Below are 12,095 nucleotides of genomic sequence, written 5' to 3'. Positions count from 1 at the left end.
TATCCTTGGCTTGTGATGAAGCCTGTTCTAGCTGATACTGAGCTGAGATGTTGTTCAGGGAACTTTGCAATTGATGAACAGCTATGTACTTCCCTGTCAGGGTGGAGTAGATCATTTCTCTAGCCTGCTTGTGAAACTCTATTTGGTCCACAGGGTGAATATCCCTAGCCAACACCTCAAAATAAACTTTCTTATAGTCAGTGGGTGCCTTTGGTTGTTGCACGGTTGGTTGAATGAAGGACACCTGCATCTTCCCCTCTTTGATGTCAAAGGCTGACATCAATCTATTTTGACCTGGAGTAGAAAGTTTGAAAAGCTGAGCATATGTCTGAGTTTTCAACCTTTCATTCCTCATTTTTATTTCTTTGAATATGTCTTTCATAATTTTATCATGGTCAGTTGGCCTGCTGAAAGATGAGGCCTCTACACTCACTTGCCTTTGTACCATTTGGATTCCTGAGGATGATTGAGGTTGTGTTTTCTCTGAAGGAAAAGTGCCTTTACTCCTTTCTGGCTCAGAATCAGTTATTGAATCAGAATCTGTGTCTTCCTTTCTGACACAGGATTGAGTCTAGGCCTTTTGCTTTGGCCTCTTTCATATTGAACATTAAAGGCTTGTGTCCCTGAGCTTGATCCTTCCTCCCTACCCCTTTTGGGATTTTTCTCCTCATTCAAAGGAGTCTGCATGATAAGGGGAGTGCTCATTGTCCCTTCCTGAGGTGGTACCTGTAGAAATGAATTGTCATCAAGTTTCTTCTCTAGATCAAATAATGTGTTTTCCACAGCAACTTCAGTATTTTCCTTGTCCTGTAAATTGTTTTCCACCCATTGCAATTGGTTGGCATACTTTTCTATCTCAGGGATACGGTGATGGATATAGGAAGCCATCTTGTTTTTATGCCTTCTTTTGCAGATGAAATCCAAGGGATCATATCTCCATATGAAGCTTTGTTTTAATTTTGGTCTCTGAAGGATCAGGTATGCCTCCTTTCCAGCCTCTCTGCTATTACAAATAAAAGGACCCAATTGGTCTTTGATCTTGAGCTGGGCTTTCTTTTTGGCTTTGACAAAGTTTACCTCATCTAAATTGATTATCTGCATGTAGTACTCCATGGCAAATAACCTCATTGGGAGGTATTTAGGTAGTTTGTATGAGGCAAGCTGGCACCCATAAATCCTGATTTCAGTGTGGTTTTCGTATAAGTACCAATCTCCCACCTAATTATTGATGTTTAGATGAAGGACTCTCCTGATCTCAGGACTGATTCTTGGTGGAAGGGTTCCAGTGAGCACGGTCATCACAGGATCGACAAAGGAATCTATGAATTCGTTGTATGAATAGGGGGAAGAATATTGATGAATCAATGGGGTCCAAAAGATGACTGATCTTGGTTGGCCCTTGGTGTCCAACTTTTGCAAGGTAAGTGGGAATTTATTTGCTTGGAAGTAAAGGAACATGTGATATAGTATTGAGGAGTACTTAAAAACCCTTTCATTTCCCATTCTTTTAAACTACTCATGCATTCTATCAGCTATGAATGTGGCAAAGTCATAAATGGTTGCAGGAGGTTGTCCTGGGGTATAGATGGACACAAAAGCAAGGATGATTTCATCAATGTACTCACTTGTGGAGTAACTCAAAATACAAGATATCATGGATACAATATTTCTACCCTAAGGAGAAAATATAGTTGCTACATATGGAGGGGGGTCTTTGGGGGTATACTTCTCTTCTATGATGAAGGTTTGGATTAATTGGGCCAATATTTCAGAACTAAGTTTGGGATATAAGTCCAACAGGTCTCTAATTGAGAGGGGAGTCAAGTTTTGGCCAGGCTGGAGCTGTAGCATCTCATTTATAGATTCAGCAGTGATAGTGAAAAGTATGGCCTGGTTAGGGGACATGACTGCTCTTTGACTGGGTACATAGTTGGCATGACACATATGTACAATTTCAAGGAAGATGTGGACTTGGGGGAACTGGTACTTGGGAAAAATTGACTCCTAAAGGCCAATCTCATCAGCATGGTTCAAGAACATGTCTCTACTTTGGCAATGTACCCTGAGCAACAGCTCTATGACAGAGGTATCTTTTATCTGGAAATCTCTATCTGCTAAGGGAAGGTGGTCCAAGTCCAAATGGGGCGTGGAGACAGGTCTCAAGTTCAATGCAGTAGGGGCAGCCATAATTCGGTTCTTGTGGATTCGAATTAGGCTTTCTTAAGGTTGAATTGGGGTTTTCAGAGGTAGTTTGGAAGTTTCAGGGTTTGAGTATCCAGCAAGGTGCAGTATGGAGTCTATTGGAGTAATTTTAATTAAGTTTTAAGTTTAATAAAATACTCAATGACTGGTCTAACTTGAAATTGACAGGGCACTTGGCAAATTCAGGTTTAAATACCTAAAACTGAGGTAAATTGACTCTGAGCAGGGTAACTGGTAGATGCAACTGATCGAAGGATCCTTGTGGATGTTGTATGGTTGACAGGGTGATCTGTGGTGTTCTCTGGAGTAAAATTTGTATGTGGGTTGACGACTTCAATGTTTTGCAGCTGTCGTGCATGGTACAGAAGCTTACAGGAAAAAATTCAGCGAAAAAGACATTTTTTGGGGTTTTTTGGCTTTTATACAGCAAAACTATTATTTGGCAGGTATGGATCAATAGTGACTAATTTTTCGTGTAGCGGGGAGGCATTAAGCAGTTAATTTCGCACCGCTTATGGATGTCGGGTGGTTTTGGGGAGGGGTCGCCCAATTCCACTCAATGATTGACACATCGCCTGGGTGGTCTCGTGTAAAACAAATTTTTTGAGAGTGTATCATCCGGTGGATGATCCTGCGCAAAATGGTTTCTAAGGCGTTGGATCTGGGCCTTCAGATCGGATGTTGGTCAAGGCGCGATTACGCGTGGAGGTTAATGAGAGGCCCGGTGGGTGCTTAAGTGTGGCGGTATCTGAGTTAATGTTGGATTAAGGTGGGATTAATGACTGCGGGTGGGATTTTAATATTTTTTTGAGGGATAAGGGGTAGTAATATAGTTTATAACTAAACTAATGGGTAGGGTTATTCATATAGACGAGTTTAAATATATACGGGATAGTGGGTTTTTAGAAATTAATGTATAAAAGTTAGAAGTTAATATGAAAACGGTGGAAATGAATTGCGCTAAGAATAACGTATTTTCTATGATTTTTTTGCTTTTCACATACATGCACTATAACTTAGGCTAAAGTGTTTTTGTGGGTTTTTTGGAAAAAGGGGTTTTTCATGGGGGTGATTACTTTCCCTAGGCAAATAGTGTTTTAACCTTAGGAAAAGGGGTTTTATCAGGGAAATGAATGAAATGAAGGGGGAATGAAGTTTTATGAGGGGAATTTCGTACTTGGTATCCATAAGTCTGGTCCCTCCAAAAGTTAAAGAAATGCTCTGAGCCTCTTTGACTTAAAGGTTTTTTTAGCACTTTGAACTTTATTATGGGAAATTAGTTAAGTAAAAGGTGAGATGAATGAAGGAAGTTAATTAATTGACTTTGAAATCCATTTGCATGCTTAATTTCCCATTCACATTTGAAATACATGTTGAAAGATGATAAATGTACTTTTGTCTAATCAATCATCATACTTCTGCAACCTTTCTTCTACTTACCCATCTACTCATCCTACCATTTTTTCTTCACTTTATTAGGATGCATTTGAGCTAGCAAACCCTTATCAAATATTTTTCTTTTTCTTTACAATTGTAAACCAACTAAATCTAACCTTATTACATCCAAGGGCTTAGATTAAACTGATTAGCTCCTTTTAATTTATTCTACCTAATCTAACGATCTACCAAGATTAAACAGTTTGGTCAGATTTTATTCTCTAACTATCAACATGAAATTTAAAGCATGGCATAATCAAGATTAAATAGTTTGATTACCATGGATTGTGGCATGAATAACAAGCTGCACACCATCATTATTGTGCATAAAAGTAAATAGTAGTGGCATTTTGACTTGCACACTTTCATGGTCTTTTGTTTTTGGGGTTCATATTTTTCACTTTTTTGGAACTTTTCTTATTCTTTTTGTCCTTCGATTTTTCTTTTAGGACATACCCTATTTTCATTTTTTATTTTTTCAATATGAAAAACATTTGCAGAAAGCAAAGGTATGTACATATTACAAGGCTTAAACTTAGCCATTCAAAATTATGACTCCTATTGGTATAGGAACCTAACAGATCAGATCTATATTGGCACTATCAGGGTAGATGGGTTGGAATATACATCATATGGATGTGAAGACAACCTTCCTTAATGGCATGATTGAGGAAGAGGTGTACATAGAGAAGCCTGAAGGTTTTGAGACCTTTGATCGTGAGTCACATGTGTGTCAGCTCAAGAGAGCGTTGTATGGGCTGAAGCAAACACCCCGTGCTTGGTACACCAGGATAGATAGATACTTCATTGGGTTGGGCTTCACAAAGAGTGAAGCAAATGTGAACCTGTACCACATAGTGGTGGAAGGTAAGTTTCTGATCATTGTACTTTATGTTGATGATCTCATACCGAAAGGTGATGATTAGTTGATTAAGTCTTGCAAGGAGGACCTTACAAGAGAGTTTGAGATGAAGGACATATGGCTCATGCATTACTTTCTTGGCATGGACGTGTTAGCACCTAAATCTTCCCTAGGTTGAAGGAAGGCAAATTTCAGGGTAACCACAAACCACGCTCAATCTGGTAGCTAGCCCTACCAGAACAGGAGAGGGCTCTCTCTGAGTCACGCTTAGTGAATAGATAAGCAAAAAACGGTCTGAGATGACTTACAATGAAGTATTGATCTTAGGCTAGTAAGTGAATAGGGATACAAGAAACAATTTTTTATGAATGACTGAGCTTCTGGGATAGTATGGGACCAACGGTCAACAAAGAACAAAGAATTTAATACAAAGGCACATATTACTTCGTGAGGCAAGGCAAGCGGAAAGTGTAGCAATTTAGCTTGAAATAATGCGGAATGGAGATATTGTTTAGGAGAGTGAAAAGGGCATAGAAACATGAATCCTTTTCAACAGACGAAGAACACTGAACATGAAATTTTCCCACAGGCAAAGCAATAAAATTGAATTCTACCTTATCTAACTCAGAAAATTTCACTAGAAATGAACATGAATTGAATTATGAAACATAACGAAATACATATGAAAACATAAGAGACACATTTGCTACACTCACAACCACATGAATCTCATGAAACAGAGCCGTTGCCTTTCATTAATTCTCTGTCAAAAATATACAGTGAAGAAGCAGAGTTTCTTTCCCACAGTCTCCCAGAAGTTACAAGCCAACCAACCCTTTGCAAATAGCTTGCATACAATATATAGAATGTGCCATGAAGAGATAGAACGCCCAAGGGTTGGGGAGTTACTCGAATCATTACAAAATGGATATGAAGAGACAACCATCAGCTACAGGTGCAGCGTTACAAACATGACAAATGGCTTGGGTGATCGTTTGCCTTCCTTCACCACTTGGATAGAAGCCAATCTAGAGAGAAAATAATTTAAATGCCACCTTAGTTGCCAAAAAACTGAAATGTAGATGAGCGGTCCCACTTGGAGAAGTCGTGAATCGAAATTTTGCGAAACGAAACCAAATTTGGCAATTTTTCCTGTGTGCACAGCGCCATTTTCTCTGTGCGCCGCTCTACTTTGGAGCCTGATTTGAGGCACTTGAAGGTGTCCAAAATGTGCCCAAGTGTGCTTGTTGGAAATCCTATCCTGTCTACTTTCTAACCCAACTGGAATTTCTGAATTTGGTGCTCATTTGCCCCTCCAAATCTTCATTCTCCCAAGACTGCTTCATGTGTGTCAAAAAAGGGGCAGAGAGGCCATTTTTTGGGTGTTTTTGACCTCCTGGAGACTCAGATCTTGCCCAAATTTCTTGTCCAAGCACCAGTAGTCGTGATTTTCCATGATGAATCCAAAAATGCAAACCATTCTTCATTTGGAGCTCCCAATTTTTAGCGTCGCGCCACTGGGAGAAAAAACCTGTGTTTTGCCCAAAAATTTGTCATGTGACCAAAATTTCCCCAAATTCCTTGAAATTTGGGCTGGAGGTTCTCTATGGGGTGTTATGCTGTGCCAAAGAAGCCTTAGCCAAGATTCGAAGCCGATCTTGCTCTTTTGCCTCTTTTGTTGCTTTGCTCAATTTTGCCTTCAAGCTCCTTATCCGGGCCTTTGCACTCATATTTCGTGTCCTGTAATGATAAGCCATGTGTCTCAGAAAAGCATGGTCCTTGTTGGCTTTTTCCAACAGCCTCTCCAAGTGCATGTTAACGCTCTTTAGATGGGCCTCCCGGTCCTCATTGATCTCTTGCTCCAATGATGTGAGCTCAACTCTTCTTCTTTTTGCAGCTTGGCGATGCTCTCGAATGTTTTGTAGCTCCATGATCGCCCGTTGATCCTCTAGCTGTTTGTTTCTCTGCTCCAGGTACTTCATGTTCCACTTAGCCCTCTCCAAGTCAAGGGATAAGGCCTCAATCACTGATTTCTGCTCCTGGATGATCTCTCTAAGCTCTGCATTTGTAGGTTTTGTATCTGTCTCATCATCATGAAGGAGAACGAATTTTGTCTCTCGTTCACCTAATGGCTCACCTGAAGGCCCCTCATCATGCATGGGCTCCTTACCTTTGTCCTGTTCCTATGTCGTCGATGTAGGAAGCGAGGCCCCTACAACCACGGGTGGAGATAACATTTTCTTTGCCGCTGCAAACAAATGTCCACTGCCTCTCTGATAGGTGATGAATACTGGCATAGTAGCGGCCTCATGGCGCTCATACTGATGAGAAGGACCACCTATCTCATGCTCTGCCTCTGATACTACCTGTGGAGTGCTGAAGAAGTCACGGGAGATGAAGTCCTCCCAAGAAATGCCTTGCAATCCCAACTGATGATCCACCAAAATCCGGATAAGAGCAAAGTGATAAACACTGTTGAGCTGCTGCTGAGGGGTCTTATGCTGCATGAAATTTTTCATCCTCTCTATGTTCCCGCAAATGAAAAATGGGAGGTTCATCATCCACACCCTGGTAAAGTGCATGAACAACCTGATATGATAGGCATATAGGCGAGAAAACCTCCCCTCACAATTGAAGTACTTCATGATCAATTTCATGAGCGGAGCATACTCATCTTTCAAAAATCTGAATGGGAAGACTCTTGTGAGATGCCTCAAACAACTGGCCTTAATGTAAGGCTCATAATGATGCCTATCCACCTTCTTTTTCTTATGCCATTGTTCTCCAACATTTGGTATGCCTGTTGCCACTGAGATAGTTTCGGGTGTCAATGTGAAGGTGACCCTGGCCAAGATAGACTGACCTCCATGTAGGTGAAGCACAAACAAACGGGCCAACTCATGATGAACTCTAACATTTGCCACCCTTTGAAAAAATTCAAAACATGCTAGGTGTTGGAAACATGACATAGCAAGAGGGCATGCCTGCAATTCGGTGAGGGTGTTTGGCTCATCCCTAACATGTTTTCCACTCCTGTGATGTCTCATGGGGGCCTGTTCTCCTGAAGCTGTATCACTGTGAGTTTCCACCACATACTCTGATGAACCCTCAGATACCATGACTGTTGTTTATAAACTGTATTTAGGTTGCCCCTTTGATGATGGTGAAGCTGGGTGTTGTTTGTTGTATCTGCCACCAAGGGGAACAATGAAATAAAGGGAGTATTAGGAGGGGAGTAATGTAATGGGAATAGGGGTTATAGGGAGAATTTTGTTTAGGGATATGTAGGGGTTTTGGGTATTTTGACAGGTTAGGGTTTGGGGTTTTAATTGAGCAATAGGAGGAAGGGAAAGGGAATATGAGTTTGGTAGTGTTAGGGTAGTGATAATAGGAAAAATGGCATAGGGGAATAAGGAACAGGGGTAAGGTAGGGAAAATAAAGCCTTGGCAGCAACAACACAATGGCACAACCCTAGCAAAATGGTTTTTTGGTGTCTTCTTGTGGTTAACTTTATGAAATTTTTTGCATTTAATCACAGGCAATAAACCACCATATCTTTATCAAATTTGATGCACAAGTGAGTTTATGGAGCCTACCTTGCAATTTATGTGCTTCACAAAAAAATTTGAGGGAGTTTGTCAAATTCTGGGCGCTTTGTCTCTATGCGCCGCGCGCAAAACCCAGTGCGCCGCGCTCTGGGTGTGCGCCGCACCAGTTAAAAAATTGCACTGCGGGCGGGCTCTATGTGCGCCGCGCCCTGTGTGTGCGTCGTGCCCCTGCCTATATGCGCCGCGCGCCTGTAATGGCCTCCAAACTGCTCCAGATTACGCGCTTGCACACCCACGACTTTGCAATGCTTTCCTTCTGCCTTTGATTGCAAAATGACTTGGATTTAGGTGGGAGTTTGTATATAAAGATTTGGAAGTGATGGGTTACATTTTTGCTGTTTGAAAAAACCCATTTTCTAATGTTTATGTTTGACACTTTTTCACTGACTTTAAAACAACCTTGATTTTCACTTTTCCTCTGAATTTTGGCTCAAGTGATGAAATTTTCGGCACTCTTTGCAGGGATTGCTTGACAGGACATTTGGCCACGGAAACCATGACTGCACTTGAAGAAATCAACTGAAGACCTTTTTGAAAATTTTGTCACCAATAACACTGTTTGACTTTTCTTCAAAACAGAGTTTTGAAGAACAGTCGAAGTTTATCAATATGACGATGAAACTCTGTGAATCATTACTTTGCAAGGGCATCACTCTGGCCTGCATGGCTTTACTGGACATATTTAAAGACCAAATTGATTTAATCCCTAGACCTAATGACCGAAAATGACCTTTGTCCATTAAAGGACCAGACCTTGACTGTCATGGACTTTGGTGATCATTGACAAAAGACCTAAGCCAGCAGGGGCCAGACATGAGGGGAAATGACTAGCATGACCTTCTCCGTCAGATCATGGCATGCCCCTAGCGGAATGCAGCTGAGTGAATGGAGCGAGACACCTAAAAATGAAATGCATAAAGAGTTTTGATCTCTGACGGAGGACTGACCAGACCGACTCTAACATTGGCTCCAATGGGGGATGGTAGCTCCTTGGAGGTGCCAAGAACAGCAGATCTCTAGAGGAGCTAGACAGTGCCTTTGTCCATTGGGCTAAGGAGTCATCATTTCGACAACAACATAGGACTCTAACTCATTTATGAAACTAAAATGACCAAAAAATTGACTCAAACTTGACATTGAAATGACTCAAAGACTAACTTGACAGACTGAAACCAAACTGAAATAAAAATAGTATTTACAATGATAGTGGAAGCAGTGTTAATAACTCAACAGTGGTACCGCTTGAGCAGCCGACCATTGATCGGCCCTCCTGGAAAATCTTCCCCGTTCATTTCCTTCAAAAGAAAGGCATTCTGACCCCTATATGCTGCAATCTTGAAAGGACCTTTCCAAAGATTCTCGAACTTTCTGTGCTTACCTTTCTCTTCATTCCTTGCATCCCACTTCAGCACCACATCATCTAATTGAAATTTATCTGCCTTTGCTTTTCTGTCATAAATTTTCTTTATTTTCTCCTGCAATTTGGATGTGTTCTTGAAAACTTCTTCTCTTGTTTGCTGCATTTGGACCATTTGATTCAACCTTCTCTGCACGGGATCTTCTTCACTGCTGGCCTCTTGAAGAAGTTTGACTACTGGGGCAGCGAGAGAGGTAGGAAATATTGTATCAACTCCATAAACAAGCTCAAACGGTGACATACCAATGGATTTTTTCTGACTGATCCGATTTGCCCAAAGCGCATGGACCAACCTCTTATTCCAGCTCTTTTTATTTATTTCTAGCAGCTTCTTGATGATGTTGACTAGTGATTTGTTCGAAGACTCCACCAATCCATTGCCTTGCAGATGATAGGCAGTTGAGTGACCCAAAATGATGTGATATTTATGACAAAATTCTACCATCCTTTTTTATTTGAAAGCTGCTGCATTATCAGTGATTAACTTATTCGGACAACCAAAACGAGACAAGATGTTATTTTCAAGAAATGAAATGATTACCGTATCTGTAGCTTGTCTGGTGGGAGTTGCCTCAATCCATTTTGTGAAATAATCTGTCGCTGTGAGGATCCATCTATGCTGACCGGAAGAAGCGGGATGAATTTCACCAATGAAATCCAACCCCCACTGCTGGAAAGGAGCACTCACCTCAATAGGCTTAAGTGGCAAAGGCTGTAACTTCTGTTTTCCTTCGAAAATCTGACATTTATGACAACGCTTGACCACCTTATATACATCAACAAACAATGTTGACCAATAGTACCCTGCTCTTAGAATTTTATTTGTTGTTGACTTCCAAAAAAGGTGACCACCACACTCTCCTCCGTGGAAATCCTCCATGACTTTCTTTGCCTCCTCTTCCACCAAACAATTTAACAAAACGCCACCAGGATCTTTCCAATACAGCACAGAATTTAGAATGCAAAACTTGGCAGCTTTCAACTTGAGTGTTCTCGCTTTGTTTCTAGGCATGTCGGGTGGTGGTGACAAATTTTTAAGCACATATATGATATATGAATACCATGGAGAAAGAGCAAAATTTTCAGATACCTGAATTGATGATGATTCTTCGTTCTCATCAGACATAGCAGCGAGCAGGTTTATGTCCAAGGCATGCAAGTTTGATTCGGCCATTAGCTTTGCCAATCCCTGTCCTTTGACCAGCTTTGTGGGCTTTATTTCCACATCATATTCCAGCAAGGCTGCAATCCATTTGCCTCTTCTTCCTTCAGGATCGGTCTGCACTAAAACATCTTTTACAGCAGCGTTAGGTACATAGGCCAGAATATGAGAATGTAGAATATATACCCGAAAATCTTTCAATGCCTTCACAAGTGCCAGGGCTTGTTTCTCAATGATGTTTTACTTTAAGGCTGCATCTCTTATGGCTCTGCTGAAGAATGCGATGGGTCTTTCATGATCATCTCTTTTCTGCAATAATACTGCTGCCATAGTGTGCTCCGAAGCAAATGAAAACAATATGAAATCCTGAGTGTAGTCTGGGCTGACTAGAATTGGGGCTGAAGAAAGATCTAATTTGACCAAATTGAAAGATTTTACAGCCTCCTCTGTCCATTTCACTTGGTTGTCCTTCTTAAGCATGTTGGTCATTTCTCTTAGGTGTTTAGCAAGATTAGGTACAAAGCGACGTAGAAAATTCATCTTACCATTGAACGATTATATCTCTTTTTTATTCCAGGGCAGATCGATTTGTTGAATTGCTTGCACACGTGCTGGGTCAATGCGAATGTCATCCTTTGAGATAATATGCCCGAGTAATTTGCCTTCCTCCATGGCGAATAAGCTCTTCTTCGGATTCAGCGATAAACCATATTTTCTGCACTTTTGAAAGACAGTTTTTAGATGATGCATGTGCTCTTCATCAGATTTGGAAAACACCATCAAATCATCCATGTAGACCACCAAAAACACATCCTTCTCATTCGCAAAATGCAAGTCCATTTCACGTTGAAATGTGGCACCTGCATTCTTTAAACCGAAAGGCATTTTGGCGTAATGAAAGGTTCCCCATGGAGTGGTGAATGTTGTTTTGTCCCGGTCATCTTCATGGACAAAAATTTGGTTATATCCGGAATAGCCATCAAGTAGTGACATACGAGATGCTCCCACTACTCGCTGAAGTATATGGTCCATTTTGGGCAGTGGATAGTTGTCCTTCAATGAAACTTTATTTAGATTTCTGAAATCAATGCATAAGCGGATCTCACCTATCTTCTTTCGTACGGGCACCAAGTTAGAGATCCAATCCGAAAATCTGATGGGCACAATGATACCTGACTTGTACAACCTGTTTACCTCCTTTTCAATAGATGGCAGCAACTTTGGATTTATCCTTCTCAACTTTTGTCTGAATGGTTTTTGATTGGGCTTGATGGGTATCGTGTGCTGAATTATATTGGTATCATAGGTCTTTAAATCAGAATAGTCCCAAGCAAACACATCTGCAAATGAAGCCAACAAACTGATGTATTTGTCCTTGATCTTTGGCGGCAATGCTTTGGACAATT

The sequence above is a fragment of the Pinus tabuliformis genome, chromosome 3_2 (assembly GCF_031772625.1).
Source record: "Pinus tabuliformis cultivar Carrire ecotype Pingquan chromosome 3_2, CPIR1, whole genome shotgun sequence".
Lineage (NCBI taxonomy): Eukaryota > Viridiplantae > Streptophyta > Pinopsida > Pinales > Pinaceae > Pinus > Pinus tabuliformis.
This window is presented reverse-complemented; position numbering follows the sequence as displayed.